At 42.9% G+C, this 27,601-nt stretch overlaps 1 long non-coding RNA gene and 1 pseudogene across 1 annotated transcript; both read right to left on the bottom strand.

Annotated features, from left to right (window-relative positions):
* Window positions 1–14,189: 14,189 nt before the first annotated feature.
* Window positions 14,190–14,308, bottom strand: LOC133389766 (5S ribosomal RNA; annotated as a pseudogene).
* Window positions 14,309–18,580: 4,272 nt separating this feature from the next.
* On the bottom strand, window positions 18,581–24,838 carry LOC133388831 (uncharacterized). Its single transcript, XR_009763946.1, has 3 exons — window positions 24,775–24,838; window positions 19,907–20,045; window positions 18,581–18,669 (listed from the first exon to the last, which is right to left on the bottom strand). It is a non-coding gene; the product is annotated as an uncharacterized LOC133388831 (long non-coding RNA).
* Between the last annotated feature and the right edge of the window lie 2,763 nt (window positions 24,839–27,601).

Genomic DNA, 27,601 nt, shown 5'->3' with positions numbered 1-27,601 from the left:
CCTTGGACGAATCAAATTTTGACCCATTGAGGCATAAAAGTTGGGCACTGAGTAATAACCTAAATAGGGCATAACCATTAGAATTAATCACCTTATCACGTGAAGAGTGGGGCAAGACTACCAGATCCCCCGGACAAAGTTCAGGGGGAACCAGAGATTTTGGAAAACTGGGGCCCATCCTGGTGTTAAAGTCTCCGCCAATTATTAAGTTGAGAGAAGGATATTTTTGGTGAGTTAATTCAATGAATTCAGAAAAATCATCCCACTCATGGGACCGAGAGGAAGGGTCTTGGGGAGGGAAGTAAACATTAATAACTATAAAAGGAGGGAGGGGGGATTTCACAAAGGGGGGGAGAAAGGGTGGGGATATTATTAAGGCCTGGCAATAATCGTGGGACGGGCATATTATCTCAGTAACTGTGACATTTAGTATATTAGAGATTAAAATCGCTAGCCCACCGCTAGGACGGCCTTTCTGGGCCAGGCGTTTGGCAGGCTTAGTCCAGAATTTAAATCCTTCCACGTAAAGATATTGATCTTCCGTTAACCAGGTCTCTTGGAGGCCTAAGATGTCATAGGAACAGAAAAAGGATGGAAGATCGGGGGTAGAAGCTTTATTATTCCAGCCTGCTATATTCCAAAATAATAGGTTAGTGGGTATAGTAGGAAAAGAGGCAGGGAGATCTGGAGAAACGTTCTTAAGTTCAGTGACAACAGGAGACGACAAAGGATTTCAATGGATTGAATCATCAAAAGGTTGAATTTGATCTAATTCGGGTCTTATTACACTAACATTTGAGATAGGCAATTTTCCCCCCTGGGAGGTGACTTTCGAATAATGATTGGGCTGAGGTACTATTTCAATCTCATTAGTAATCGAATAATGTTTTTCTTTCAGAGGTACTTGAGAAGGGAGTATTACTCGTGATGATGGCATAGGGGAAGCCCCAGGGAAGTTTGCTTTAGAGGGAGAGTGGCCAGAGAGGGAAAGCTTTTGCTGAGATCGCAAGTCTGCCTTTAAGCGAACTAGTCTATAGATTGTTTTTATTTGCTCTTCTTGAGAAAGTTCCGGAAAGACTTCAATAAGTTGTAAATCTTCCGACTCTCTCGATTCATTATGTAAATCCATTATAGGACATTGTGGGTCCAGATCGGGCACATAAACAGGGGAAGGGACGGTGGATTTACTTACAGGGTTACTTTGTCGAAAAGGTCTGTACACCAGAGGGAAGGGGGAAGCTACATTTTTGAAACAGTGGACAATGAATAGGCCGTGGTCAGCCAGATATGTTTTTAAAGAATAAAATTTGTTAGAGACCTGCTTGCTTGTGAAAGATATTACCACTCTAGTCGTGCGTTGATTGCTATACAGAAAGAGAATCCCACTTATATCTGAAGGGGCTAATTGGATTGCAACACGAGATGTTAAGTACTCGCAGAACTGGTATTTATCAGGATAGTGTCCGTGCTTCCTCAAAAAGTTGGGAAAATTGAGTAGGACCGCTTTGTTTTGCTCTAAAACTAAGTTCGTGTGGGCCGAAGATAGCTTATTTTTTGTTATCTTTTGGAATGAAGGTTTCTCAATTGAGATAGGTATAAACACTTTCCTTGCAGGCAGGTCAGTCTCAATATTTATACCCTCTAAGGAATTTTGGCAGTTAAGGGGAGGAGAAGAAGAGGGATAATTTTCCAAACAATTTAGATGGTTGGTAGAATTAGTTAAACCAGAGTCCAGCCGAGACGGTTTGGTAGAGGTCTGGGGTATTGTAGAATCTAATTGTTTCAGGATTTCAAAAAGGGCTTTAAAATTAAATTTCTTATAAGAAGGGTGTTTAACATTCTTTACGTTCTTAGATTTTTTGCCTTTCCTTGCTGCTTTCCTGGACTTCATGCTTTTCGTTAACGGGACTGGTTGATTGATGAGCTCAGCGTGCTTTGAGAACTCCGCCTTATCAGAATTAGCTGTATCGTTGACGGGTTGCAATGAGTTATTTGTGATGGAATTTTTTGCTATTAGGGTCAAGGTCTTTAGAAGAGCATTACATTCCACGAAGAAAGTTTTCATTGAGTCAAGTTCATCAAGGACCTGTAGTAATGGACCCAAGCCACTAGCAGGGAGTAAAACCTCTGGAAGATCCTCCATCATTGTGCTCTTGTTTAAAGATGCAGGAATAGCAGGGGAATGAGGTGGTGCGTGGGGGCAGGAATGTGGAGATAAGAGGCAAGTAGTTGGATTCCCTTTAGCTAATAAGTCGGCAGCAGCCAGTTCCATGCTTAGGGGAGTTGAGTACGAATCTTCTCTCAGTGGCGTAAATTCATTTATATGATTTAAAGACCAGTCCAAGATTAAAGGTGTCATCAGAGAGTCAGGTTCCGTCGGAGGGTTTGTTAAATCAAGTGTGTCCGAAGCAGGTCCATGCGTAAAAAACGAAGTAATTTTTGGCTGAGAGAGTCGATGTAAAGATGATTGGGACTGAGGCTGCTGGCTATCCGCCAGCTCTCTGCGTCTTTGCCTTGTCAGGACCATTGTAGGCAACCAAGTCGTGGACAAAAAGCCAAGAGCTTGGGCTTTAATTTCTCCCTATAAAGTTTTTAATTCCGTTGAGGATTCAAAAGACCCCTGGGGAGAGGTACTTCCTTGACCAGACGGATAGTAAAAGAACAAAGGAGGTCAATAAAAGGAACAAATAGTTTGTTGGCTTGGAGGTTTTGTAGCCGGAGGTGTCTGGAGAAATAATGAATGTACGCAGTCTTGCCCAGACAACTAGCTTTCAACGATAAAAAGGTGAAAGCTGAGTAGAGGTAAAGATATCACAGCAGATAGAACTAATTGGCAAGAATGAAAGGCGATATAAGGAATATAAAATTATCTTCTTACAGAGGAAGAATCGGAGGAGGTCGGAACACGATCGCCATCTTGGAATCCCCCGGCTATAATCTCGCATGTGTTTTGCATGCAGAAGGTCCCAGGTTGAATCCGCAGCACCTCCAAGTTGGGCTGGAAATGCCCCCTCTCTGAAACCCTGGAGAATTGCTGCCAATCAATGTCAACAACACTGTGCTGGATGAACCAATAGTCAGATTCTGTTCTAAGGCAACTTCCTAAGTCCTCCCTTGTAAATACCTCTCCAGGCCATTTCCTCCCCTGTCCTCCCCCCTCCCCACAGCCATTCTCAATTCTCATTTCCAAATTCGACTGGGGCAAAATGTTTTTTTAAAGGCTAAGGGTATTTGTAGGGAAGAACTGGAAGGTAGGGAAATGCCTGCTTATTCTCTCATACATGTGCCCCTCCCTCCAGTATGAAGATAACAGGATTAAAAAAAACATATTTTCCTTGAATATGTTAACTTCTGTCCCCAAGTGCAGAACACTCAGTGAGAGAAGACAGAGGGCTTCTCCAGATTTCTCGTTCACTGATTTCATCCTATAATTCAGCACAATCAGATGTATTTTATGGAATCAGTTCTGGGGCAAATTGAAATGCACCACCAACTAACCTTCAAAATCTGGGTTCCTGTCATGCTCTCATGTGTTTGCAGCATCAGATTTTGTTACCACATGCAAAATACAGTGGGATGAACAGCTTGGCAGTCTACCAGGCCCTAGCGATAGCTTGAGAGCCCTTTGGATTCTATACATTATTCAAAGTGTTGGTTTTTTTCCATCTTCGAAGTAGTGAAGTTATTCTACATTGGATAATAATGTGGGACAGCCTGAAGTTCTGTTTTATAATGTTTCCTTTTTTATTGACTGAATAAATCTTAAATGTTGTCCTGTGAGCCACATTGAGGGTCATTGATGGAAAGATAGGATATATACATTTTAGAACAGAACAAAAGAAAAATATATCCTAACTGGTACAATATCAATGCAAAAGAAAAAACCCCAAGGTTCCCAAATATATGCAAACTATCATAGTTAAAATCAGCTAAAATGGCTGAAATGCAAAGATGTAAATATTTATTAGAGACAAAAGAAGTAACATCTAATAGTTTAAAAAATATATAAATCCATAAGTGGCAAAACATGAACTTAAAATGTACAATATAGTATATTCACTAATAGGCAAAAAACCTTGCAGTTTAAGAATGTTGCTCTAGCCAACAGACATTTCTATCAAACTTTAAAAATCAGGGAAATTGGGCAGCTATAGTGAATGCACCAGGAGAGCAGGAGACCTGACCTCCTGTCTGAGATATTGTACTACCCAAAATGTAAATGTACTGCCTTTAAGTCGATTCCAACTTATGGCAACCCTATGAATAGGGTTTTCATGGTAAGCAGTATTCAGAGAGGGTTTACCATTGCCTTCCTCTGAGGCTGAGAGGCAGTGACTGGCCCAACGTCACACAGTAAGCTTCATGGCTGTGTGGGGATTCGAACCCTGGTCTCCCAGGTCGTAGTCCAACACCTTAACCACTACACTAACAATTTGGCTTGGTCTTTCACAGTCCAATCCACTTCCTGTGTAGCTTGGAATAATTTGGTAACATGTGCCTCTGAGCACATGGGATGGGATTGGAGGGGGAGGGGGGAGGGGAAAGATGGGATTGGAAGGGGATGGGGAGGGGAAGGGAGGGGTGACGGAAGGGGGAGGGAAGGGGCAAGAGGGAGGGGACAGGAGGGGGAAGGAAGGCAGGGCAGGTTTGATAATTTACATGGTTTTTGAGTTCAGTGGGATTTATTCCTGTTCAATCATGCTTAAGAGAGCCAGTGTGGTGTAGTGGTTAAAGTGCTGGACTATGATCTGGGAGACCAGGGTTCAATTCCCCACACAGCCATGAAGCTCACTGGGTGACCTTGGGACAGTCACTGCCTCTCAGCCTCAGAGGAAGGCAATGGTAAACCCCCTCTGAATACCGCTTACCATGAAAACCCTATTCATAGGGTCGCCATAAGTCGGAATCGACTTGAAGGCAGTACATTTACATTTAATCATGCTTAGGATAGGTGCAACTGACCTGGGGGAGGGGCACGGGGAGGAGGAGGGCAGGAAGGGGAGGGGGGAGGGGAGGAGATAGGGTGGGTGGGCAGAGGGGAAGCCCCTTTCCTTTCCAAAAGGAAAACATTGTGAACAGTATCATTCTTTTTCAGGGTTTCTCCCACCTTTTTACTCTGTAGCAGGCACATGTAGCCTCCCACCCAAATTTAAACCAAAGTTGTCCCTGGCCACATCCACACCAGACTATTATTTTACTTTAGACAGTCATGGCTTCTCCCAAAGAATCCTGGGAAGTGTAGTTAGTGAAGGGTGCTGAGAGTTGCTAGGAGATGTCCTGTTCCACTCACAGAGCTTCAATCAGAGTGTCTGACTGTTAAACCATTCTGGCCACTGGAGCTCTGTCAGGGGAATAGGAGTCTCTTCTCAGCACCCTTCACAAACTACACTTCCCAGGATTCTCTGGGGGAAGCCATGACTGTCTCACGTGAAATCAAATTCTGGTGTGGGTGTGGCCCCCTCATTAGGCAAGCCTAGCAGCTGTGAGTCTGGCTTTTAGAACACTGACAATTGGTTCTTACTGAGCATGCACGACATTATCATTGAGTTCAAGCAAAAATTTCTTAAATTAATTAAAAATCAGCCAGGCTCCCCCCCCCCTTTTAAACTGTAGAATATGAAGGTCAGAGTATGGGGCAAGGTCAGTAAGAGGATTACAGTACTCTGTGAACATGGCTGATTTTTAATTAATTTCAACAAATTATGAGAACTCTGATAGAAAAAAAGTCCAAAAGGGGTCTGTTTTTTTCTCTCTCTCTTTTTACTCTTTGACTGTTTTGTGTGTCACCATGAAAATCTAGAGGGTTGTTAAGCAAGTGTTTCTGAGTTCAGGACTATAAGTTTTGTACGATTTTGTTTTGAAATGAGCTTATGGGAAGGATCATAATGGCATGGGGGGTATTTTCAATTTAACACTGCAGAATGTGAAAAATCCAGGCTTACTATAGCATACAGCCACTCTTGTGTAATAATAATGCAATACAAAAAGTGAGCAGAAAAATACTAAACGCATGAAAAACTGATTTCTAGACAAGAATCATGCATAGATCAAATGTGGGAAAACGTCTGTTTAGCACCACAAAAGCTCTAATATTTGTGCATATGGCCAAACAAATAGCTTATGTGACCATTTGGATTATTCGTCAGTAGGTTTTCTAGATAGATACATGCCAGATGCATTTTGGCTTCTTAGCCTTCTTCAGTGGCTTGTTTAAATATTTGCATCTTAGCATTGCAGCCATTTTTGGTGATTTTACATAGTAGAGTTTGTGCATAAATGTTTTAGACCAAGATGGACAGAATTTAGATCAGGATCTCCTGGTAGATCTCTGGATGATTTGCAGTAGATTTACAGTAGACTGGCAATGTCTCTGTCTCCTTTAATAACAACATTATTCTTTTTCCAACTAAATTAGGTGGCTGAAATGAAGAAAGCTAACCAGGAGTGAACTTGGGTGTGAAAATATTGTGAACTCAGTTCAGTTCTGGTACTGAGAAGAAAACTCATAGGCTCCAAAAGTGCTCACAGAAAGCCCCTGTTTTTTCATTCAAACTGTATGTCTTTTGCACCTGGCTCTGGTTGGTAGATCTTGGGGTGTTAATAAAAAACAAAGTAGATCTGACAAGCCTGAAATCTGCCCATCTATTTTAAATAACATAATGAAGAACACACATGTCAAACACTCGTCCTTGGTCTTTGGATTGCACTCACTTTTGTAATTTTCTGGAGTCATGGAAAGCTGTAAGCGTCATGGGGCAGTTTCATCAAAGTGGTGGGAGGTTAACATTGCACCAAAGTGCCTGGAGATATGAGCAAAGTAAAGAGGTCTGGAAGCATATAATAGGGGCACTTCTCAGAAGTGGCTTGCCCATCTGCTTCCTGGGAGATGGGTCGCTGTTGCTTACTGGGAGAGAGGAAGGGGCAAGGTGGCAGGGTGATCAGTGCAGTGCAAATGCATCAGAGGAGCACTGGATTGGCTTGCACCATTCCAACCTCTCCATTGCCTTCCCCCTCCCAGTAACCAACAGCATCCCACCTGTCAGGAAGCTAGCATAGCAGCTCTATCACAGCTGGTGAGCCACTTCTGGCACTTAGCTGTTTATGAAACCACATCATATATTTCTTTTAAGCTGTTGTAGCCTTGAGGCTCACCACATGTTAGGGTAACTGTTTAGGAGTGAGTGAGTGAGAGTGAGTGAGTGAGTGAGTGAGTGAGTGAGTGAGTGAAAGAGAGAGATCTATGTGCAGGGCCCTCTTTATCATTAGACAAAGTGAGGCAACTGCCCCAAGACAGTAGATGCAAGGGATAGGGCATGACAGTGAGGTGTTGGAGGACAGAACTCTGTGTTGTGGGGCCTGCCCTGCATTCTTTAAGCTATCCTTATTGCCCTCAACTGCAGTAGGTGCTGTCCCATTGCCAGTAAGTAAGTATATTTCACATGACAGTCCAGTTAGTTTCTGTATGCGGATCAGGAGCACGGGGTATTTTTTTGTGTTTTGCCTCCAGCACCAAAATGTCTTGACCTGCCCTATGTACAGTGAATTCGTTGTTGTTGTGGCTTTTTCCCCACATAAAGTTGAAGTGAAAGAGGAACAGAGAATCACTTGCAAATTATTTGCAGAACAAGTTAAGATATGGCCACAGACTGAAACTGCAAAAGGAAGATGCCTGAAGGTTCACTGAAGGCAATGTCCCAGTTGAGGCATTTAGTGGGCTGCAACAGGGTTTTTGTTTGCTGGATGAGCAGCGCAGGTGCCCCCAGTATGCCATGCACCTGAAGTTACACCTGAGATGGCTGCTCCAGATAGTGGCCCATACAGATGAATGACTCCTCCCCTATTAACAAAAAGTGTATGGGGGAGAGGGAAGTTACATGAATGGGGAATCCCAATGGACCTCTCAGTGGACTACCTGGATCTTATGTGACTTGATTTTCAAAAAATAAGCCCAAGAAGTCTTCACAATAACTTTGGGTGAATGGTGGAGGTCATCCACTGGTGGGGAATGGAGCCAGTATGATGAGCCCAATTGCCATCTGGTTAAACCCAACGTTTACATTTTCTTTAATTCATGGGCACGGCACTTGCTATTCTACTTTATCTCACCTATCCATCTAGGGTAAAAAAAACAGACCACAGCAAATCAGTTTAGGATAATGAGATTTGGTGGGACTGAAGAAAGCAGGCAAGAGAGATCAATTTCCAGATACTTCAGGGAGAGGGGAATAGTGTGATTTTGCAATGTAGTTAGTCTTTTTGTTTCATATTTCAAGGAAGCTTGCGAAATTTTACATCTCCTTTAGAGTGACTTCTGGGGCATGGCTGTGAGGCATGAAAAACGTCAACAAAATCTTTCTTTTTACACTAACTCTGATCAGAAACATTCTGAAGTAGGAAATGAAACAGAGAAATATTAGCAAAACAGGATACTTTTGCTGTGTACATTTCACGTATACTTACTTATTATTTTGCCTCCTCCACAACCCAATGTAGTGTAGTGTTTAGAGGGTTGGACAAAGACCTGGAAGATCAGGGTTCCAAACCGCACTCAGCCTTGAAGCTCACTGGGTAGCCTTGGGCCAGTCACACTCTCTCAGCTTAGCCTACCTCACAGGGTTGTTGTGAGGATAAAATGTGGAAGGGGAAAACCATGTATCTTTGGAGGAAAACCATGTATCCTTGGAGGAAAAATGGGGTGTCAGTGTTGAAATAACAACTCATTTTCTCAGAGCAGTCAGTCCAGGCCACTGATTTGTCACATTGGTAGGAGAGCTAAGGCACAAAGAGTTCCCAATGTATAGACCTCCTTGTTCACTGCAAAGCAGCTGCTCCTAAGTAGGGCTGGTACTGTCACTGATAAGGTTCAACATGATGAAAGAATGCTCATGCCTTCTCTTTGGCTCATGCTAGATGTTTGACGTTTGTGTCAAAGGATCTTAGAAAGATGCTTTTGGGAGGGGGATTAATGGCAAAGGTAAATAAGGAGCCACATTCACACCATACATTTATTCCACTATTCTACCACTTGTAAAAGGCATGGCTTCCCCCAAAGAAACTTGGGAAGTACCGTTTGTGAAGGGTGCTGAGAGTTGTAAGAAGACCCCTCTTCCCCTCATAGAGCTGCAATTTGCAGAGTTTTCTGGAAAGAGAGGTTGATTGTTAAAGCACTCTGGGAATTGTTGGTCTGTGAGGGGAAGAGGGGTCTCCTAACAACTCTCAGTATCCTTCAGAAACTACACTTCCCAGGGTTCTTTGGGGAAAGCCATGACTGTTTAAAGTGGAATAAAAGTGGAATAAATATATGGTGTGAATGTGGCCAGATTCAGAGTCTATCATAGGGTGGGCAACTTGCAGCCCTGCAGCTGCCTGCAGCCCTCAACCTAATTTCAAAAGCTTCTGAAAGTGATCAGTTCAAACCTCTAGCAAAAGCAATCTGTCCCTTTTTAGGCAGCCTACTGGGTGGGGAAAGAGAGAGAGAGATGTTTGACTCTCACCTCACCCATTGTCAAAATGTGGCCCCTGACAGATTACCTCCAAAGGAATGCTGTCCTCAGTGGAAAAAAAGTTTTCACAGCCCTGCTCTGTCAAAAGTTACTAGCCTTTACTACTAAAAACAAAATCTCCACGTTCAAGGGCAGCATACTTCTGAATGCCTGATGTTAATGCAAAATACAAAGATAGCTGCGTCCATCATTCTCTGTCCCTGGGTTCCCCAGGAACATATGCCCAACCACTGCTGGAGATAGAGTGCTAGAATTGTCAGAATCTTGTCTAACCCAGAACCTGGAAAGACCTCTTCAGAAGAAGAGTTGGAGAATCCTGCTTCCACTTAATATCTGGAGGAACTCACAGTAGTCAAAAGGTAAGCTGAAGATCCTTGTCTCAGGAAAGCCTCACCTGGACCCCGCAAGAACCCCTCTGATCCCATCCCAAGACCAGCCTTGATCCCAGATTCTCCACCATTGTCCTCTACTCCAGGCCTCAGGACCAAAGTCAGACCCAATGGGAAGTGCAATGCTGGAGGAATACCTGTTTGTCTGCCAGACATCTCCTTCGCTGGGGCTCCACACAGGTGGAGGGGTCTACTTGGGAGGTGGGAAAAGATACAATGACCCAGCAGCAGAGAAGGTGGCTATATAAGGGCTCATCCAGATGACTGCAAAATGTGTGACACACCCGCTATGTGTGTTCATTATTTTTCCATCGTCCAAATGATGTCTCGCGCTGTTACACATTTTCGCGGGTTAAATCTGCTCCTTGCAATACCGGCAAAAATGCGATTTGCTGTTTAAAATCGGGAATCATCCACTGTGCCTTCAGGAGTTAGGATGCAGTACCACGGACTTTACATCTGATGGGTGGTTCTTGGGCGTTTCCCCTTGCCCCTTCTCCTCATTCCAGCCAATCATGCATCTGCACTTTTGCACATGTGTGAGAATAAGCTCAGGAAAATTGAACCAATCATCGCAATGGTGGGGTGTTGGGGAGGCGGTCTGCAACTACTGCGCAGATGCATCTTATTTTTTGCCAGTCTGCAAACTGGGCGGCCACTCTGGGTGAGATCTGCAATGCACAGCAAGCGAGAAAGGGGGGTGGGTGGTCGGTTTCAGCCTGCCTCCGGAAAGCTTTGTCAATTTCATTCTACTTGCTGGGGTTTTTGCTTCAAATCAGAAAAGCATACATTTGTTTAAGTGTAATATCCCTAATACAAACAAGAAAAGGGCTTCTGGTCGGTTTCAAGCCTGCTCTGGAAAGCTTTGTCAATTTCATTCTCTGTGGGAAGGAAAGGGAGAAGGAGGGGGCGGTGACAGTTTCTTGCTTTTTTGGAGAAATAAGTGCAATTGCCAGCGTGTGTATCTCCTTAAATATCAATAAAGGCAGAAAAGCATACATTCATTTAAGCATAATATCGCAAATACAAACAAGTCAGGAGTGAAACCGACCAGCAGCCTTTCCTTCCGAGGCAAGAACTCCTTTACAGCCATATTGTGCTTCCTTGCAAAGGGGAAGAGGAGCATACGTAATTTTTTTGCTGACCAATTGGTTGATAGGGGGAGGTTTTAGAGGCAGAGCTTGGAAAAAGCGAAAAGAATGTAGGGGGTCTTACCGCTGTGTGTGCGGGTGCAAAAAAGCAGTTTTTTTTAATTGGGAAAGAGCGAACTAAAAGGCAAAGTGAGGACTATCAGATGACAAACCGAATATGGAAACCGTGGATTATCCCGCTCCGTTTGGATAAACCCTAAGTCTCTCTGAGTCCTTTGGCTCTTTGTTGGGACAGTAGCTCCCTCTTGAGAACATTGATCTCTGGCTCTGGCGCTCCCTGGTGGAGCACCTGCTACTGTTCTGTCTTCAGTCTCCATAATAGCTGCTGGTCGTGGATAACCATAGTGTTCCGAGCACAATGTGGAAATCCACATTACTCATATTCCATTGATTCTGCACCACAATCCCTTCATTTTCAAATGTTTCCTTACTTGCTGATGTATATGTTTCCTGGAAACTTGCCTGTATCACCAAGACAAGAAACAGAGGAAAAAATAACTCTCAGTGATTCAGATGCATGCAAAACATTTAGATTTGCACAATTAAAGAGGATTAAAGCACTCTGTCACCCAAGTGCAACAAATCCACTTTAAAAGAAAAAAAGAGAGGACTTTTTGCAAAGTGATGGGTGGCATTGAAAAATGTAGGATGAGTATATAAACATTGAGCAAGCAAATCAGGATTAATACGTGTATGATCTCCATGCACACAAATCATAATGAATATTCAATAAAAACATAATCTAACCTCTGCATAAGCTTTGTGCAAGCAAAGGATGCATGCTCATGTCAGGAGCAGCTGGTGCACCAGTTCCCCGCTCATGCTGTCAATTTGATGGTCAGCTGCAAAGAGGAGGCAAACAACCCAGGGTGGCTTTGCTGGAGAAGGAGAGACACTTGACCAGCTAGACTAAAGGATAAAGGTGTGGTGGATGGCACTTTTAAAGGGAGTTCCAAGCAAGGAGGGACCAAAGACAGGGAAAAAGTAACAGGAAAGGGAAAGATAAAGAGCTATGCTATGGGCAAGCCTTGCCACAGCGACTTAGGACAGCGTGAGAAGAAGGAAAAAGCAGTATTTTTGGGCTAGCTGCCTCAGTGGTGAGTCAAGGAGGGAAAGGGTTAACTAAAGGAAGGGTGAGACTATATACACCTGATGATAGAGGGATTAATAGGAAAGCAGGATTGCTTGAATAAATGGATCTCAGAAGGGCTCTGGGAAGAGTTCATCTTGGTTTCTTTGAAGGCAAGAGAAGTGCTAGGGCCCTGAGATTGATAGTGGGAGGATGGAAACACTCAAGCTCAGTAATATGGAGGACTCCAAAAGACCTTACCTATTTTACAGGTTTAAAGCATCTCTTAAAGCTGGTGTAAACATTACATTTCTAGTGAGTTTTCCTTTGTATGTGTTTCAATTGATGCCTGATGTAAAGAATTATTTAAGGTCACAGTAGTTACTTTTAATTAGGAAAACTGCACTATGCAATTTTTCTAATTATAGAAGCAGCTGCATCAATCTTCTCTCTGTCTTCTAAAATGTTCTGGGATTTTTCTTCACAAGATTATGAGAATAAATTAATCATGCATGTCATGCTCATGTGAGATATTCATATGGGTTAACTAGCGCTTGTATAGTGGGGTAAATGTAACAAAATGTTTCCTGGTCTATGTTTTCTAAGTACAGGTCAGCAGAGGGAGCCAGAGCATACTACTTTGTGTCGTGATTTTGTGGCTGTTGCAAAATACTTCATGACTCTATATTTAATCATAACGCGACCAGCATGTAAGGCAGCATTGTGCTATGTAACACCTCCCACCAAAAAGACAATGCATTGGATCCAGATGTAGTCATGTTTAAAGTAGGCCCAATGGGTCTAAGACTGCACTACACACTACACCTTTAAAGCACATTAAAAGCGCTTTTCCCCCCTCAAAGAAACCTACTGTAGTTTGTTAAGGGTGTTGAGACTTGTAGCTCTGTGGGTAAACTACAGTTCCCAGGATTTGGAGGTGGGGAGAGATATGCTTTCAATGTGCTTTAAAGGTATAGTGGGCATGCAACCTAAGTCTGGATCCAACCCAATTGAAAGGAAGAAGAACTGGATATTAGGAATAAAGCCTCAAGCAATAATAAGACAAGAAAACTTATTTATCATTATGGTTTGAGGCTTTATAGCAGGGGTGGGAAAATGGATCAGGCTGACAGGTTAGATCCTTATCTTTCCCGCTGCCCCATGGGCCAAGATTGACAAGTGGGTGAGGCTACTCACCTGTGAATCACCTGACATCACAATGACACCAGGTTATCCATTTTTGCCTGCACAGTGTGAAATCAAGCCATGGGGGAAAGGCATAACCCTGCACTTTGCAAGCTCCGACAATCAGCTGAAGGTTGGCATTTGTGAAGTCCCATGCACAGCACTTTGCAAGCCCCAACAATGACCATGGGGCTTTCCACATGGCTTTGCCAGTGGTGCCAATCAGCAGTGCTGGCAAACACCCTTTCAGCCCATCCACATCTTTACCTGACATCAGGTGTAGAGCACATGGGCATGACTTGGCTGAAACAGCTTTGTGAGGCAAATAGTTGGGGCTAATTAGGCTTATGGGTCAGAGGTTCACCATTGCTGATTTATAGCCTCTTCTGTTTCACTTTTGTCTTTCAATTCTTTACCAATTCCATAATTTAATTTATTTAAAATATTTCTATAAGATGTTTCTGATTTCTATTACCGTCTCTTCATGATCTGGGCTGCAATCTTGAGCACAACTATGAGGGAATAGATCCCACTGAACTCACTAGAGCTTGATTTTCTGTACACATATATAAGTTTGTTCTGTTACTACAGAACTTGTAGTTCTTATTATTTATTTTTAATGCATAATTTTAAATTTTAAATTTTTTTAATGCCTATGCTGCCCTTCAGTATAAATATTCTCAAGGTGCATTACACTGTAGAAAAACAACAAATACAACAAGACGATGATGATAACAACCAAAAGAAGCATAAAACAGCAGATAAAAACTTTGTTGTTATATGTCTTCAAGTAGATTACATCTTATGGCAACCCTATTAATCTTTTTGGATGTATTCATAGGGTTTTCATGGTAAGAGATATTCAGAGGTGATTTACCACTGCCTTCCTCTAAGCCTACGGCACACGGTATTCCCAGGTGGTCTCCCATCCAAGTACTAACCAGGCCTGACCCTGCTTAGGTTCTGAGATCAGACAAGATCAGGAGTGTTCAGGATAGCATGGCCATAGAGATAAAAACTAGCAGCAACAAAATATTCATCAGTTATAACAATTAAAAAGTAAAAAGGTATTTATGTGGCACCAAAAAGATAGCAAGGTAAATTCTAGGTGAGCCTTCCTGGGAAGAGAATAATGGATTGCCATCATTAAGAATTCTGTCCACCATTGAGAACTCTGCCCCCACATTTTTTCTGATGGTGAGAATATCCAGAGGAGGGCCTCAGATGACGATCTGGGCACATTGGCAAGGTGATGTGGAATTCTTGTGCTTTGTTTTGTTTTTAGTGAAAGCACCTGGTTTAGAACGCACAAGGAGCAAAAAGCCATGCAATTTAATTTTAAACACCCTCTCTGACCAAATCTCATGAGCACAAGAACAGGCAAATGGAAGGAATAAGAATCGGGTCATTTGGATAAGACTGTCATATTGCTTCATGACTTGCATGAGTCACTTGGGACCAGTTCCAACCCATAAGGGAGCCAGTGTGTTGAAGTGGTTAGAGTGTGGACTGGAACCTGGGAGAACAGGATTCAAATCCCCACTCAGCCATGAACCTCACTGAGTGACCTTGGGCTGTTCACTCTCCCTCAGCCTAACCTACCTCACAGGGTGGTTGCGAGGATAACATGGAGAGGGGGAGAAACATGAACATCACCTTGAGCTCCTTGGAGGAAAGACAGGTTATACATGCAATAATAATGAGAGCATAAGGCCATTGACCAATTATCCAGACTTGGCAACCACCTATGCACAGCACCTCTGTCTTACTAGGATTCAGAGTTAACTTATTGGCCCTCATCCAGCCCATCAAAGAGTCCAGGCAGTGGTTCAGGGCTTGCACCATCATACCCATCATGACTAGTAGACAATAATAGCCTCATCTTCCATGAATTTGTCCAATCAACCTTTACAGGCAGCTAAGTTGATGGTCATCACCACAGCATAAAGAGAAGTAAACCTCAGATTGGATTTTGGTTCTCATTAAAATCTGTTCTGTTAATGGTGGTGTTGTAAGCCATGCACATTGATTTTTTTTTTATTTTATTCATATGCTGCTGTTCAAAATATACTATCTTCCCCTTGCAGTTTATATCATCATCATTATCATCATCATCATCATTTCATTCCATGTATAAATTGCTTCCTATAAAACATCTTTAAGTGGTTTAACAATAAAAACATCAACAATAAAAATAATTTCAAATCTAATACAGATACTGACTGGGAGAAAAATCTGCACTTCAAAAGCTTGTTGAAAAAGGGAGGTCTTCCAATAGGCACTGAAAAGACAATACAGATGGTGCCTGTCTAGTATGTTAGGGGAGGGAGTTTCAAAAAGTAAGTGCCACCATGCTTAAGTCTCAGTTCCTACATCATCAGAATGGACCTCCTGAAGAGATGGTATCTGCAGGAGGCCATCTGCAGTGTTTGGCTGGATATATAAGGGGTGAGATTATCCAAGGCCCAAGCTATATGAGGCTTTGTACACCAGTACCAGCACAGCACTTTGAACTTAGCCCGGTTGCTATTTGACAGTCAGTACAATTCCTTCAGCAGTAGCGTAACATGGTGGCAATAGTCTGCCCCAGTGATTCATCAAGCCAACATTTTGCAGTAGTTGCAGCTTCCAGGCCAACTTCAGGGGCAGCACCATGTATAAGACATAATATATATATAATTTATATGTTAAAATAAAATATATAAAAATAATATTAAATCCATATAAAATATCAACAATAGACTAAGAATAATAGCAGCAGTAAAACATAAAACATTTCCCATCATCTAATCCAATTCCATCAGCCGGCCATCTATTAAATTGGGCAACTGTATCGTCAGAACAACACAACTGGCCTGTGCCTAGAACACTGCTATTAATCACCACTCAAAAGCCCAGCAGGATTCCCTTTTAAGTCTTTTTGTGCAGTTTCTATTCATTTTGAAATAACACAAGAGAATCATATAAGCACAAAAAAGGGAGCTGAAGCACAACCTCACTTTGCCTTCACTTTCTCTTTCAAAGTGAATCAAGCCCAGCAGGTATAATCCCAGTGTTCTGTCCCATTGCATCTTCTGGGACATGAAGCCTGCAGACCCACCAGTTTCTACCTTCCTTTTAAAATACAGTAATCATCTTTCACCATTTCCTACTTTACAGAGGACAGTCCTCTATTTGAAGGGTTGTCCAAGAGCAGGGGCCTTGATGCTCCCCATCAACAGTTAACATCTGGACAGCAGACTGAGCAGGCACACAGATCACCCAGTTAAAGGCTTCCACCAGTATGATGAGATATATTAGGTGGTATTCATTTCTAGTCCTACTCAGAGTAAACCCACTGAAGTTAATAGACATGAAGAAGAAGAAACAAAAGGGGGGGGACCCCAGGATGACGAAAGACCAACGTGGGTGAATGATGATCAATCATCTTGTTTATTGAGAACGTTATAAAATATATGCCCAAAGCGTTTCGGTTGGATGAATTCCAGCCTTCATCAGGGGCACAAATAAGATATCTTAGTTATTCAGTGTTTTGTACAAAATCAGTCCAGAGCAGTGTTGCAATATATCAATATATTGAATAACTAACTAATGAATAACTAAGATATCTTATTTGTGCCCCTGATGAAGGCTGGAATTTATCCAACTGAAACACGTTGGGCATATATTTTATAACGTTCTCAATAAACAAGATGATTGATCATCATTCACCCACGTTGGTCTTTCGTCATCCTGGGGTCCCCCCCTTTTTCTTTCTTTCTGCCGATTTGGATGCCTTCCACTCCCCTCTCCTGTTAATAGACATGGCCAACTTTGGTTCATTAATTTCAGTAGGTCTAGTCTGAGAAGGACTTAGTTGAATACAACCCGTATTTTCTCTCACCCTAACCTAGTATTTCTATTTAAATTGTAATAATTTATTTCTATGTTTGCATCTTTACATATAAATGAGCATATTCAAAAATTTTACAAATCTGTGTCCTATTTCTCTTTTAAATGATGCATTTCCTCTTTGTTGAGGATAGGTTACCACCCTACTTCCCATTGTCATGCCACATATGTTTAGGATGTTATCTGAATGAAGCTGTTATATGCTCCACACTTCCCCAGATGGTGAGAAGCTGGGTTTGGCTTCCTTTGGAATAGGATGTGCTGGAGACTTCCGGTGCTCCTGATTTATTTGCTAATATAGAAACAGCATAGGTAGAGAGGCAATCGGCAAGTGTACTCCTACCAGGCAGCAAATTTGCTGCCTCAGATCAGAACTCCCGAGAGATGCACTCTGCACCCTGAGATGGTTCCAGTCTTCAGTGAACTTTCTGATCCCCTGTGTTCCAAAATTGTTGTTTCTTTACCCACCCACCCTCATACAGACACACATCTTCATTACCATGGTCTCCTTAGCTTGGGGGGTGGGAAAGCAGTGTGTCAACTTTCCTAAAGCTCTTAATGGGTTTTTCCCAGGACTGGCTGGCCCAAGACATTATCATATCTTCTTCCTCAGGGTCCCAGTGTCGGCCTGAGGAAGACTTGGATGATGCAACAGTTGCTCCACTCAAAGGGAAGCTGTCAGCATCCCCTTCTATACTGTCCCAGTGGTCGGATGTGGCTTTTCCATCATCTTCAGTGTCTGAGGATGACTCCCCTACAGCCTCTTCCTGATCCAAAACTACATAGTGGTCTACAACCATGGGCCCTTTAAAAATTGCTTATACCTCTCCCAAGGGGAACAAGAGGAATAAGGAGGAAATGGTTGGTGCTTTGCATTGAGAAGATAGAGAAAAGTTAGTGAGTGAGACAGAAGGAATTCCTGCTTTACCTCAGTCTTCTGATACAAAGAAAACTGTGCTCAACCTGGCAAAAGCAGATAAAATATGTAGGGAGAGGGCAGCAGCCCAAGATTGGAAAAGAGATAGCATGGGGACACCTACCTATTCTAAATGAGTTAGTCTCAGAGACAGATTGATTGCATCCTAGAATACTAAGGACTTGCAGGTGTAATCACGGAGCCTCTGTTCATAATTATTGAGAATTCTTGGAGAACAGGTAAAGTGCAGAGAGGCTGGAGACAAGTAAATTTTGTTCCCAGTTTCAAATGGAGAGAGAGAGGGAGAGGGAGAGGGAGAGGGAGAGGGAGAAGGATCCAAGTAACTGCCAAATGGTCAGTTTGATGCGATACCTAGAAAAAATAATTAAGCAGTCTGTGAGTGTTTTAAAAATGCTGACATTGCAAAGAGCCAGGGCACGTTTGTGAAGGATAATCTGGCATTACATGTTCTTACCTCTCTTTTTGATGGAATTAGTTACTTGGTAGATCGGAGGAATGCTATGGACATAGTATATCTTGATTTCAGCTAGTCATCTGGTAAAATCTGTAACATCACATAAAGGATTGAAATGACATGCGCAAGTTTCTTATAGCACACCTCTATTGGTGGATCCATACTTATTAGAAGCTATTATATTGAGGCTTGTATTATTAAATAGAACCAGTATATTAAGCTTCTTCGCAGCTCTCTGATGTTGCTAAGCTGTGAAATGCAGGTTCATTTCACAGCATGAGAACATCAGTACAGGAAGCCATACAAAACAACAGGAGCCTTATCAGAATGTTTTAGCTACAGAGATGAGATCATGCTAAGCTATGGGAAAGGTGCAAGTAAACAACTAGCGAGTATTTGCTTGATGTGGCAGCGCCATCTCTTGGCCACTTAAAGGCACAAGACAGAGATCTCAGAAAAGCAGTATATAGAGTATAAAGAGCCTGTATCAAGCACAGGGCATTCAGACAGCAGACTGTGCCCAGGAGGGTCTAAGGAGCATGGTCAACTTGACCCACATGAGACTGGCACCACTGTTATAAATGTCATAACAGCAACAAAGGGCTGTAAATATCTGCTATTTCTTAACCCTGTCTTTAATAAATATTCTGTTAGACCTTTTCAAGCTGATGTCTTTAATTATTTTGCTGGTATCAAATGTGAATCCTAGCTCATGTGTAGCTACCCTGTGGTAGCACCACAAGGCCCCCCCAAATGTTATTTGTTGACAAGCTGGTGACAAGCTGGTGGCAAGACAATGCTCCTGCTAAGTGGATTTGTAGTTGGTTGATGGACCATATCCAAAGACTGTTCCACATCAGACTAGAAAGATATGATGAGTGGGGTGCCACAGGGTTCTGTCCTGCATCCACTGTTGATCAATATCTTTGTTAATGATTTGGACAAAGGAGTAGAGGAGATGTTCATCAACTTTGCAAATAACACTAAGCTGGGTGAAGGAGCTAATACCTTAGAAGGCAGAAACAGTATTCAAAATCATCTTGATAGGATGGAGAACTGGGCCAAAACAAACAAAATGAATTTCAACTGAGGAAAAATGTGTGTATGTGGGTCCTATATTTGTATAGGATGGGTGACAACTGGCTTGACAGCAGGGCATGTGAAAAGGATACAAGGGTTTTAACAGACTTCAAGCTAAATATGAGTCAGTGATGCAATGCAGTGACAAAACAAGGCTAATGCAACTGTAAGCTGCATCAACAGCAGTACAATGTCCAGATCTTGAGAAGTAATGGTACCACTCTATTCTTCTTTGGTCAGACCTTACCAGTGTCCATTTCTGGGTACTGCAGTTTAAAAAGGATCTCAGCAAACTGGAATGTGTCCAGAGGAGAGTGACAAAGGTGGTGAGGGGCCTGGAGACCACGTCTTTTGAGGAAGGGTTGAATGAGTTGGGGATGTATAACCTAAAGAAAAGACAATTGAGATACAATATGATTCTTTAAACATTTGAAGGGCTGTTACGTAGATGCCTAAGCCAATGGCCTCAAATTATAAGAAAGGGGATTTCAACTAAACGTTAGGAAGAACTTCCTGATCATACAAGCTTTTCAGCAGTGGAACAGACTGTCTCAGGAAGTGGCGGACTCTCCTAAATTAAGAGTTTTTAAGCAGAGTCTGGCTTGCTACCTATTAGATGCTGTAGCAACAGATTTCCAGTACCAGCAGGGGAATGGACTACATGATATTTGGGATCCTTCCCTTCCAACTCTATTCTATAAAGCCTATAATGCTATATAACATAAAGGCATGACAATCAAACTAACCACAGCAATGGAAGGATACATATGCAAGGTAGATATTTATTAGTTTCATATTAAATGTAGAAATAAAAAATTGCAGGCAAACATTTAATAGAAGGTCCCCTTAAAAAAAAACACCTCCTGAAACAAAGCACTTTTACACCTCTTTCTGAAGACCATAACACTTGAGCTTAGCAGGGTCTTTTTAGGCACTGAATTCTGTAGGGCTGCTGCTATGAAAGACCTGCTGCTCACTTGATACAGATCCCGCTTTTGTAATGGACCATCAAACAACAGCTAAAAATTGTAGCAGAGGTCAGGTAGTGCAGACATATTGGGACTGAATAGAACTGTGTAAACGTGCTATAGTTATCAAAGCTCTTTAGTAATAAATTCAGGTAGTTTACACTTAATAAAAATATTACACTTTTTAAAACTTCCTGTTTCTGGTCCTCCCACATTGATCACGGATAAAATGACAACTCTGGTTATGTATAAAGCTGCTTTCAGACTCCTCCTCCTCCTCCTCTTCATTATTACTATTACTATTATTTTGTAATAAAATGGGAATGTAAAGTAAGGCATTCTGGAAATTTGTCCATGGCTTAAAAAGACTGCAATATTACTGCTAAATTAAACAAATGCCTGAATGCTTCTCCCAAATAAATGCATGGCATTGCAAGGATAACAGGGAGTACTTTGGCACTGCTCTGCATGGGATAGCTATATTTCTGGAGATAGCCTTCACCATAACAAAAGTACTTTAAGGAAAAGTGGAACTGGGTTTTTAGGGATGCATATTCATTTGTTTAATTGTTCATTTTTGGCTGACTAGTTATGTTTCTTTTACATATTTCCAGATGCTTGTCTCCTGACTGTGTAAGGGTTAATTGAAAAACCCACTGGCATGAAATCAGGTGACGTTGCTGACACATCACCGGTTTGGACCAAAATGCAAATATTCAGAACTGCTGCAAGATAATTGAAATCAGATGTCTTCCCCCCCCTCTAAGCCTAAAGCGTTTTGGTTGCTTTAGCAACTTATTCCCCTTGCTTCCCTTCTGAAGTCATTCTTGGACTGCATTACTTTGGAACATAGTGGCAGTGGCTGCTGGGATAAGGAGGTGTATGATGACTGGAAATATAGCCTGTATGCACACATACTTGGCTTTCAGGAGACTGAGGGCACAATCCCACATGTTAGTCATAACTCCATTGAAAGCAATAGTTATGATTGATTTGAGTGACAAGTCAAAGCAGATAAGTTTTGCTCAATTGTTACTTGAGTGTCTTGAGACCAGAGATGGATGTTAGGTGGGTGGGTTTTTTTCAGAGTTGAAAGTGGCATGGTATAGCTATACCACTATGATAGAACCATATCACCATTTCTCATGCTGTGCATACTTCTTCTTCTTGTGTCACTATTATTTCTGGTCAAATAGGTTGAGGAGATTTTTGTGGTGTTCAAAACCTTGCAACACTTGCTTGACCAAATACAATAGTGGGGCAAAAGAAACTAATGTGTACACAGTGCCATGGGCATTGATATTTTAGCATGCTATCTCTCTTCAAAAGCATTGCCAATTTCCTGAGAGGCTGAATGGTAATTATTCCATGAAGACAAACAGAGGGCTACAAACAGACTGTCAGTGACAACCCAATAATCATCGCAGAATTGACACCTATTTCATTTGCAGGCTGCATATGATGAGACCGTGATGTGGTGTCCACCCAGCATGACCACGGGAGCTAATTCTCCTCCTGCAGTCTTTCCTTACATCTAAGCCAGGGGTAACCAGTGTGATGTTGTTCAGGTGTAATTGGACTGCAACTCCCATCATCCCTGTTCATTGGTCATGCTAGTTGAAGCTGAGTCCAACAAATCTGGAGGACATCATGTTGGCTATCCCTGATCTAAGGCCAATCTACAGAGCCAACGTGACATGCTGGGAATGCAGATTGAGTAGATCTGCTCAGCATTTGGCTCCTGTGATTGCTTCGCCATGTGTCCAGCTCACAACCTACATTTACTGCACCACTTTTAGGGCTGGCTGCCAACAACTGGGTTGCAGAGCAATGATGTGGTAAGAGTGGGAAGAGTTCCAAGTCAGGCACATGGCAAAGTAATCACAGAACTGCTTGACTGCATGCTGAACTTTGCACAACTCAATTCAACCCACATTTTTAATGTACTGATCTGATTTTGCGAGCTGGCCCTAACTCTGTTTGATAATGAAGTGCGGAAGGGGAGTCAAAAAAATTTTGTGCTTGTATTCCATTCAAAGGGAGGAAACTAGTCTTAATGTGTATGTGTGTGTAAGTATTGAATTTTTCAAAAGTGCTGTAGAACCAACTGAAAACTGAGATGCCTGAACAACATTTATGCTGGTTTGCATGACAAAGGGCTGGTCTCTCAATATCCTTTTTACATGAAGAGAAAGCCACTAAGAAGCATGCACGCTTGAAAGAGAGGAAGAATGATTTGGTTTTTCTCCAGCAGCCTTGATACATTTATTGTCCCAGCTCTTCACATTGAGGAGAATATTCCCCATAGGTAAAATGGTTTCAAACAACACATGTGACCAGTTACAAAATGTCTTGCTTCGGCATTCACTCCCAACATTGTTGTGTCTTTTAATTATATTTTTATAAGGATTTTACTTAACCACAACATGTAGGGCACACATATTCTTGTAATTCAGGAAATGATAAGCTTTAATTGTGTCTAGAAATCACACATGAACCCAAATCACACATGAGCAACCAGCAACACCATTATTTTTTAAACACATGCTTACGCCTCAGTTCTGTGCACACTCTGCTGTAAACGATCTGCATGGGGAACTCAGGATGGGATTCTCATTGGAGTCGCCATCACTCCCTCTGGCAAATTATGGGCAGGCCAGCCATTGTGGCCAGATTGTCCTTGCTGGTGTGTGGGGACTAGTACCTTGCTGATCAGGAGCACTCTGGTTGCTCTGTTTTTTTTTATAGAGAGGGGTAGTGTAGTATAGGGGCTAAAAGACTGAACTGTGAAGGAAGAAGTCTCTGGTTCAGATTTCACCCCTGACATGAACTCACCATTTAGGGAAGGCAAGGGGTACAGTTATGCACGCACGGACACACACATGCTTCAATCATGTTATTTTTCAGGAGCACAGATTGTTTGCACTATTGGGAGATGGTACTGTTGTTGTTACATTTATATCCCACCTTTCCCCAAGGTGCTGAAGGTGGCCTACAAACATGGTTCTCCACCTCCTACTTTTATCCTCACAACAACCTTGTGAGGTAGGTTAGACTGAGGGCTCATCTAACCAGGGTTTTACCGTGTCTGGTGCTACTTGCATCCCCTTTTAATTCATATGGTTCACATGATGTTACTGGCAAACAGAAGCTATCATAGTTTTCCCCCTGTAAATCTGTACTAACATAATCCTCTAATCTGAAAAGGGAAGGAAAAATCCTCTTCACTCTGTTTGGGCTTGCAGATGCTTTGCTCCGGTGCTTTTAGGTGGGTGTGTCCATTGTTCCCCTCTCCATGCGCACTCCCTCCTCCTCCCTGCCTTCATCTCATTTCCTGTGGGCTGAAGGGAAACTTCCATCGCTTTCTCCCATTCTGCAAGGCTTTTTTATGTTGCTGCAAATGGTGCCTTTATTTTATTTCCCCCCCTAACTTGTGCACAAAAGCATAACACTGCTCAAACAAAGTTTTGTATTTTAGCTGTATTGTACCAGGGGAAATACAAATAATCACACTTCTGGGTTATTGTTTTTAAATGAAACTTACTGGTAGAACAAACTGAGCATGCTCAGTTGCCAGGTAACCAGAGGGAGTGGAAATGTTAAATTAGAGGGCCTTTAGGAAACTGTGTGATTGATGCTTCCCCTTAAGTGTCACTAGAAAACACAGTGTTTGCAGCTGGCATTGAGCCCTTACTGTGGATGGTGCAAATAGAACACAGAGGTAAAAACAGCATCTTTGGCACGAAGCTATGCTCCCATTTGGATAAGCCCTGAGAGACAGTGGCTGGTCCAAGGTCACCCAGTGAGCTTTATGGTTGTGCGGGGATTTGAACACTGGTCTCCTAGGTCCCAGTCTGACACTCTAACCACTACAGCACATTGGCTCTAGCTCAATGGTAGGGAACATACTTTGTACACATAAGGTCCCAGGTATATATGGGAGCAGGAATGGGAAAGACCTCCATAAACTTCTAGAGAGCCACTGTTGCTTAGACAAGACTGGTCTAGGCAGGGTAGGGGTGAGGAACTGGTAGTCCTCCACCTTTTGCTGGATTACATCTCCCAGTAGCCCTGACCACTGGATGTGTTTGCTGGGGCTGATGGGAGCTACAGTCTAACAACATCTGGAGAGCCGCAGGCTCCTCACCTCTGAGACAGAGCAATGGTGTGGCTTCTTTGTTCAGCACATCTATTTCCCTTGCAGATTTATATGCTTCTTGGATTGTTTTTCTCCTCCTGAAAAGAAAGGAGCAATTGGGAGGTTTACCACCTTTCCGGAAGGGAAAGGGGGCATTTTAACATATGCATATTTAAATCAACCCATTTCTTAGTACCTTAGCCATGTCACATAAATGAATTTACACAAAACATAAGTCCTGCAAAAATAAATGTGTTATAACTATGAGGTACATGCAGTATGAATTATATGCCCAGTTCATTCCCTATCGTATATACAGTTCCCCCCCCTCAATTTTTGAGTTTTCTCATGATATTTACACAATTTACAGCAGCAAATGCAACATGATTTACAAATTCCACAAAGATAGAGAATATAATACATGAGGAGGGGAAAAGAGGGAAAGGAAAACAGCAGGGGAGAAGGAATGCAATGGAAAGGACCTGTAGGAAAGTATAAGAGGCCAGGGATGGAGTAAAAGATGCTTCTCATACAAACAGGTAAGTCTGCTAACAGCAGGATCCAGAGAGTCCTTTGCAGGAGTGGGAAGCACCTTCACTCACACAAATGGGCCAGGCCAGCTCCAGACACTCTTGGATGAGACTGATTATCTGGATTCAGTTCAGTCGGGTTTCAGGCCTGGTTTTGGCATGGAAACAGCCTTGGTCGCTCTGTATGATGACCTCTGTCAGGAGAGAGACGGGGAGCATGACTCTGTTGATTCTCCTTGATCTCTCAGCGGCTTTCGATACCATTGACCATGGTATCCTTCTGGGAAGACTGACTGAGTTGGGAGTGGGAGGGACTGCATGGCTGTGGTTCATCTCCTACTTGGTGGGTTGGCTCCAGAAGGTGGTGCTTGGGGAACATTGCTCGGCACCCTGGACACTCCAGTATGGGGTTCTGCAGGGGTCAGTTCTGTCCCCCATGCTGTTCAACATCTACATGAAACCGTTGGGTGCGGTCATCCAGAGCTTTGGACTGCATTGCCATCAGTATGCTGATGACACGCAGCTCTATTTCTCCTTTTCAGCTTCAGGTGAGGCTGTCAATGTGCTGAACCAGTGGCTGGCTGCGACGATGGACCGGATGAATGCTAATAAACTGAGGCTCAATCCAGACAAGACTGAGATGCTGCTAGTGGGTGGTTCTTCTGAGCAGATGGTGGATGTCCAACCTGTCCTGGATGGGGTTGCACTCCCCTTGAAGGAGCAGGTGAACCCCCAAGCTATGAACCATCTCTGTCACTTGAGGCTCAGTTAGCCTCGGTGGCAAGGAGTGCCTTCTACCACCTTTCGTTGGTGGCCCAGCTATACCCCTATCTGGACAGGGATAACCTGGCTTCAGTTGTCCATGCTCTGGTAACCTCCAAATTAGATTACTGCAATGTGCTCTATGTGCGGCTGCCTTTGAAGACGGTTCGGAAACTGCAGCTTATGCAAAATGCAGCGGCCAGATTGGAAACAGGGATCATACATATAAAACCAATTCTGGCCCAATTGCATTGGCTGCCTGTATGTTTCTGAGCTTGATTCAAGGTGCTGTTTTTAACCTATAAAGCCTTACATGGCTTGGGACCACAATACTTGATGGAATGCCTCTCCCAACACGAACCCACCCGTACACTACGCTCAACATCAAAGGCCCTCCTGTGGGTGCCTGCTCTTAGAGAAGCTTGGAGGCTGGCAACAAGGGAGAGGGCCTTCTCAGTGGTGGCCCCCAAATTATGGAATGTTTTTGACAAGGTGCGCCTGGCGCCAACACTGTTACGTTTTCGGTACCAGGTTAAGACTTTCCTCTTCTCCCAGGCATTTAAGCATGTGTTTTTAAATTGCTTTTTAAAAATGTGTTTTTAAATTTGTATATTTGTTTTTAATGTTTTTAATTGTTGTAAACTGCCCAGAGAGCTTCGGCTATGGGGCAGTATACAAATGCAATAAACAAACAAACAAACAAATAAATAAATTTGTTGTTATGTGCCTCCAAGTCGACTATGACTTATTGCAACCCTATGAATCAGCCACCTCCAAGAGCATCTGTCATGAACCATCCTGTTCAGATCTTGTAAGTTCAGGTCTGTGGCTTCCTTTATGGAATCAATCCATCTCTTGTTTGGCCTTCCTCTTTTTCTACTCCCTTCTGTTTTGCCCAGCATTATTGTCTTTTCTAATGAATCATGTCTTCTCATTATGTGTCCAAAGTATGATAACCTCAGTTTCATCATTGTAGCTTCTAGTGATAGTTGCAGAGCTTGGAAGTAACTCGTTATTTTTAACGAGTTACTTGTAATTCGTTACAATTTTAAATAATGAGTGGGTAATTCCATTACATTTGGCAAGTAACGGAATGACTAGTAATTTCCCTACTTTTCAGCTGCAACTTTAACGTTTCCACATTAGGTTGGACGTTACTTGGGGGCGGGAACAAGGGGAAGTCAGCTCCTGGCTGTGATTGGTTAACACAAGACATGTGCCTCACACTGATTGGACCTCTGCACAGACTCTCTCTTCCCTCGTGATCTGTGTTAGGAGGCATGAGGGAAGAGGTGAATAGGCAGGGCCTGCTAGCGTCTGAGAGGAAAAAATGGACACCGGAGGAAAAAGCCAGGGCAAGGACAACGGAGGAGAAGGCAGCAGCAGAATGGCGAAGAGCTGTGGAGGTGACTGACGATGATTTCTGTGTGTGTGTGTGTGTGCCCCCCCGTGGCACCTTCTGCCCCCCCGTGGCACCTTCTGCCCCCCCGCCCCCCGCAGCACCTTCTGCCCCCCCTGCCCCCCCGTGGCACCTTCTGCCCCCC

This window comes from Rhineura floridana, chromosome 7 (assembly GCF_030035675.1).
Source record: "Rhineura floridana isolate rRhiFlo1 chromosome 7, rRhiFlo1.hap2, whole genome shotgun sequence".
Classification (NCBI taxonomy): domain Eukaryota; kingdom Metazoa; phylum Chordata; class Lepidosauria; order Squamata; family Rhineuridae; genus Rhineura; species Rhineura floridana.
This window is presented reverse-complemented; position numbering and strand designations above follow the sequence as displayed.